Raw genomic sequence first — 6000 nt, forward strand, 5'->3', positions numbered from 1 at the left:
AGCAATTCAATTGGGAAAAGAAAGTTTTTTCAACAAACAGTGCTGAGGAAACTGGCTATTCACATGGAATAAACACTGAATGTAGAGCCACATCACATGGAAAATCACTTAGAGATGGATCATGAAACCAAAAGCAAAACTGAAATCTATAAACCTTCTAGAAGAAAATATAGGAGACTGTCCTTGGACGAAGATGTTTAGACAGGACACAGAAACCATGAACTAAAAAAAGAAAAACAGTAAGTTGAACTTCATCAATATATTAAAAACTGCTCATCAAAATACATCATTATGGTGGATATAAGACTATGCATTTGTCAAAACCCAAAGGACTATGTACTGCAGTATATCACATTTTGTAACGTATGCTAAAAAAATCAACATCATCAACCAGAATGTCAGGGATCTCAGGATGGAATCTTACAAAACGTACATCAACACAGAGGGGATGGGAGATGACCTCAGTACCTTTGGAAAATGGTGTTCTGATTAGAAACTGTAAAGCGAAAGATAAAAGAAACCAAATATAAACACTACTCTAGCTGGTAAATCTGAGTTTTGTTTGTCATGGGTGGGGTGGGGTGGTGCTATGGGTAAACAACTCTGAGGCTGCCCTCTGTGTACACTAGGGCTGGACAAATAAGACAATGGGTGGCAGGTCCTGGGAGCCAGGGTCTCACTGCGAGAGTGGGAAGGTTACAGACAACGATGTTACAGACTCTAGGTCACAGATACACCAACGATGAACACACGCACATGTACCAAGCTCTGTCCACGCAGGGGCCAGGGGCAGTGACACCCCAGCAGCAGTGTGCACACCCAGCACCCTGATGCGGGTTTCTAAACACCTCCTGCAATGGAAGAAACCAGAGCCTGCAGAGAAGCTGCAGCCGAGTCCAGGGCTGAGGCAGGGGCACCAGAGGATGAGCCTGGAGCACCTGGCAGTGCAGGAGGCAAGGAAGAGCCCCCAAACAACAGGGTGGGGACCCCTCACAGGGACACCACAGCAAATGAAAGTGCTCCCCATGGCCAAGGCTGGGACATGGGCAGCAAAACAAACAGCATGGTGCCGGATCACCAGCAGTTACGGCAGTGTCCAGACACCCTAGCCACAGAGGCGAGGGCCTGGCCAGCGACACTGGGCAGTCGGAGAGAGCCCTTCGGGATCCCCAGCCACACAGAGGGAGGCGGAGCATAGGTCAGTGCCCGGGGGGTGCTGCCTGGATGAGTGGGGCCACGGTCCGGGGCACAGGACAAGAGGGCACAGGAGATGCCCCGTGGCCACCAGCTGCGCCAGGCGGCAGGTCCACACGCCGTGACCGTGCCGACCCCAGGTGCCCTGCCCCGCTGTGACCTCACCTCTGGGGCATTGTCTGCAAAAACCCACGACCCCAGTCTAACCAGGAGAAAATACATCAGACGAACCCCAAAGCAGAGACACTCTACAAAGCATGTGAGCATCTGCCTCAAGACTGCTAAGGGCATGGAAAATAGGAGAGTCCGAGACACCATCACAGCCCAGAGGGGACAAAGGACATGTGAGCCTCAATGCCCTGTGGGACCCTGGGTGGGGGCCGGGGCAGAAAGAGGACGCCGGGGAAACACACATCTGATGTCTGGGTGTAACAGTGACAGGGCACTGCTGGCTTAGTTTCAACAAGCGTGCAGTGGTTGTGTGAGATGCTGACACTGGTGAAAACTGGTCTGTAAATCTACAACTACTCCAAATTTTTTAAGCTAATTTTTAAGATTACAACATTAATAAAATGAATAGACAAGTCAAAGAGTAGGAGATACAATTCATAATTTATGTTATCTGACAAGCCTTGAATCCAGAGATAGAAAGGACTTTCCTAACTTCGTAATGAAAAAAAAGGCAAAACATACACTTGAGAGTGATGAGCAGGTAACAAGGAGAGGGAAAGGTGCTCATCGGTAACCGCAAGGAAGTGCAAACTGCCAAGAAGCACTGCACTGCCCATTAAGCCGGCAGGACAGCTGCTCTGCAAGGTACTGTCCCAAGAGAAATGAAAACACACCCACAGAAAACATGTACAAGAACGTGTATGACCTCTCAGCCACAGCCAGCCAAACCCGAGAGACCCACCCAAGTGCCATCACAGGACAGGTGCATGTGCCGTGGCACATCCCCAGGAGCAGTGCTGAGCTAGCAAAACCGAGGAGCAGAGATGAACGCCAAGCTGCCTGGGGGTTCAGTGTCGGCCGAGGACCCTTCCTGGACGGCAGGCACCTTCTCACTGGCCTCATAGCCTTTCCTCTCCCTCTCCTTACAAGAGCACTAATCCCACTGTGGGGCCCACTGACAGGACTGCAACTAACCCCATTCATCCCCAAAGGCCCCCCAGTACCACCACGCTGTGGGGAGGGCTTCCATGTATGGATTTGGGAGAAAAAAAACATTCAGCTCACAACACAAGGACCCTTCAGGAATGACAGAAACGTTTGCTATCATTAAGTGTGCAGCTTACACAGCTGGATCTGTCAAGACTGGTCAAACTGTACTTGCACACTTTAGTGTATGAAAATTATACCTCAATAACCAAATGAATAAATGCAATTCCTCTTCTACTTTGAAAATCTTACTAAAGCCAAAAAGCCAAATAATTGGGTAAAAAATTCTAACAGGTAATGAAAATCTGGTGAGAACTTAATTGTACTGTGTATGTTTGTTCACAACTCTTCTTCTTATACCAAAACGAGAAACCAAAACCAGGGCAAAGTCTCACACCTTCGAATTTAATGGGACAATGCAGTTAAGAATTCAGTCCCAAATAGCTTTGGGGGAGAAGTTGCATTTGCCAAAATGCCATCCTTAGAACTGGTTTCAGTTAAGAAATAATGCCTCCAGGTCACCGTGATTCTAACCAAGTTAACACAACAAGGTAACGGGATGGAATTGTGTGTGTCAGACAATAAGGGGTTAGGTGCTGGCCGGACACCATGTAAACAGCCTCTCCAGCAGCAAGCTTTGCCTGGGTGACATGCCAGGCGCCAGTGGACCACGTGAACACTCATGCAGCTCGCCTCAGCCTTCCAGACGCCTGTTGCTGGAGAGGGGAGTTAGGATGGCAGTCATCAGCTTTAGGGTTCACAAGCGCTCGTTTCCATTCCTCAGCAGCGGACACAACACAGCAGGGCCAGCCGGACCACACCTGTCAGTGAAGGGGCTGCTGGGCATCTTCTCATCAAGTAGAGGTAGCTAAGGTGAAATCGGCTCTCAGGAAAAATGGGGACTGCTGAGACCTATGAACATCTTCGCACTCTAAATCCCATCTTGCATGAGAGTACATGCTGCTGCAAAGTGTGCCTGGATGTAAGGGGGCACTCCATCCAATGTGCTGCTGTCCACCACTCCGTGGGCTCAGCACCTGAAGGGGTGTGGACCCTGGAGCCTACCGGTGGGGCTGTGTGTGCTGAGAAACCACTGGACAGTGTCCTCTGCCTCGGGGGTGCGCATTCTGAGGCTCTGGTGACTAGAGGCCGCTCTTCCCGTGACTAAGTCACAGCTTACCTTGAAGGGCAGGGGTGGTGCAGGGGGGTCTGGGGGGTGCCTTTGGGGTCCTCAGGTAGCTGTGAACCAGTCCACTCAGGTGATCACCTACGAAAACATCCGTTTGCTCTGCTTTTGGGAGGAATACTCGGAGGCAGGGGCGGGGATGGGGGTGTGCCATGCCAGGAAAACAACCTTCTGGAGAATCCAGATTTATTTCCTTCTCCAAGCTTTTAAAAACATGCGCCCTTTGGGATCCTGGCTGAACAGACCACAGCGCAGTGGCCGGGAGCCACAGGCGCGACAAGTAATCCTGGGCGGGGCCTCTTCCCGGCACCCCAGGGTTAAAACCACGCAGACGCGGAGACCGGGTGTGCCTTCCCCGCGTACTGCACTAACACTGGGAAAAACAGGAAAGCAAAACCAGGGCGAAGTCTCAGACCTTCGAATTTAATGGGACAACGCAGTTAAGAATTCAGTACCAAAACAGCTTTGGGGAAGAAGGTGCATTTGCCAAAATGCCATTCCTTGAGACACTGCTGCAGGGGGTTGTCCGAACCACCCGGTGCTAAATCATAGTTGAACTAAAGCATCAGCTAAGTTGTTACGGTGACAACACTCCCCTCGAAAACCTGCCTTACGACCAAACCCGAGCTATTTCGCGGAGACAAGGACCGAAGGCGCGAGACCAGCCCTCCAGGGCGGCGGCTGTGGCCCAGGCGAACCGGCGTCACCGCAGGCGGGGGCGCGCCTCCTGGGGCCTCGGGCTCGGGCGGGGGTCGCACGCGCAGTTACGGGCCGGCTCCTTACGCTCACGACACCGGCAGAGGCTCGGTGGCCCGAGGCGCCCGTCCCTGGACCTCAGCCCGGCCGCCGCACCCCGATCCGCGTCGCCGCCGCGGCGACCATTCGGCTCGGCATCCGCGCCCCAACTGCCGACCCCGGCGCCCGCGAGCCCGCCCCCAGCCGGCCCCTCACTCACCCCGGCGTCCTCAGGGTTCCTCTTTCGTAACCCCCGCCCTCCAGGCTGTCTCGCTATGACTCCTGGGACTTGTAGTCTCTACGCCACCTCAGGCCTGGGTGCCGGGAGGGCGTCTCCCAGCCCTAAACTACAACTCCCAGCAGCCTCCGCGAGAGCCCGCCCACGCCAGGTGAATTCCGGCAGGAGGATATCGCGACGCCATGGCAGGCTCGCGCTCCCCAGGATTCCTCGCGCACCGGGCGACTTTGGCGTTGCTAGGAGACCGGGAAACCCGGCGAGTGAGGGCCAGCAGGTGGCGGCGTCTGTAAAGCCGCGTTCTGGGCAGCTGGCGGACGGGGGCGGAGGCGAGGGGGTCCGCGCTGAAGGGGTGGGGCATCCCGCTGGTGAGAGGCGGGGGGCATCTGCGCTGTTGCGGGGCGGGGGCGTCCGCGTCGCGCGCTCTCCAAGGGAAAGCGGGGTGACTGCGTATCGGCCCACTTGGCCCTCCTGCCCCTTAGCCCAGGCTGCCCTGAATGAAGAGCAGGCTGCCCCAGAGGCGACGGCGTTTACCTGCTGTGGGTTTGGGTGGGTCAGACCTCCAACTGTGGCTGGGGCGCCTCGCAGGCGCGGCTGCTCTTGGGGTTTACCAGCGAAAGTGAGAGCAGGTGTGGCTGCTCTAGGCGCAGGTCAGGATAGGAGCGTCCGCCATGCCTTTTGGGATTCGACTGAAGAGCAAACCGACTGACCCATTAAAAGCAAAAGCTTTGTGAAGTGAAAGTAAGTTCCCTTCTGTAAAATCTAGACGTCCTACTCCAGGCCTCAGGTGTCCAGCCCTTGGTCCCTGTGGAGGGCTAGGCAGGGACAAGGCCTTTTGAAATGTTTGCTCTCCCTTGGGGGTCTTGATGGGAAGCCCTAGAGAGGGCCATTGCTCTTGGGCTACCTTGCAGCCCAGCTCTGCCACCTTCAAGGCCTCAGGCAGCTTTCAGATACACAGTAGAGCCCTAGGTGTGATCACACCAAAGCTGCCCTTTCAAGCCTTCTCCGGCCCTGCAGAGCTGGCCCCTGGGAGTGGTGCTGAGGAGCTTCTGGAGAAAATGGAGTAGGACGGGCTGCTGCCCTTTCCGTGTCAGCCTCACACCTTCCTGATGGTGGAGTTGGTCCCACAGAATGCAGCAGCAGACAAGACTGGAGTGCCTCAAGGGGATGTCATCATGTATGAAGAGGGACTGCTTTCAGTGCCATTGGGCTGGGGCTGATTTTCCTCAAGAGCCACTACTGAAGTCTGAACAGAGATGTGTGACCTTGGCTGGACCAGGAAGTGCACCACACCGTATGCAGGCTCCTGAGAAGACTGCTATCAGCATGGACTCTCATACAGGTTTTTCAGGTCTCTCCACACTTCCTCTTCTGTGGGAACAGAGGGTGTGACCTCGGGACTCTTTGAGCTGGTGAAGCTGGTTGGACTGGTTACTCTTCCCACTAAAACTCCACCCCATGGGCCATGAGGACTCAGGGATGGTGGGGAGGC

General features: G+C 54.5%; 1 protein-coding gene across 11 annotated transcripts in view; it reads right to left on the minus strand.

Moving 5' to 3' along the window:
* C4H1orf159 (chromosome 4 C1orf159 homolog) overlaps positions 1-5633 on the minus strand; it is a 37357-nt gene extending 31724 nt beyond the window's left edge. For 3 of the 11 annotated variants that reach the window (XM_057499587.1, XM_057499589.1, XM_057499588.1), the window contains exon 1: positions 4494-4627. The gene's annotated coding sequence lies outside the window, so the exon portion shown is untranslated. Of the gene's footprint in view, positions 1-63; positions 223-4321; positions 4456-4493; positions 4628-5610 lie in introns of those variants that run through there. The other 8 variants (XM_057499585.1, XM_036882616.2, XM_036882614.2 and 5 more) reach the window with 7 other exon arrangements.
* Positions 5634-6000: the final 367 nt, after the last annotated feature.

Source organism: Manis pentadactyla, chromosome 4, assembly GCF_030020395.1.
Source record: "Manis pentadactyla isolate mManPen7 chromosome 4, mManPen7.hap1, whole genome shotgun sequence".
Classification (NCBI taxonomy): Eukaryota; Metazoa; Chordata; class Mammalia; order Pholidota; family Manidae; genus Manis; species Manis pentadactyla.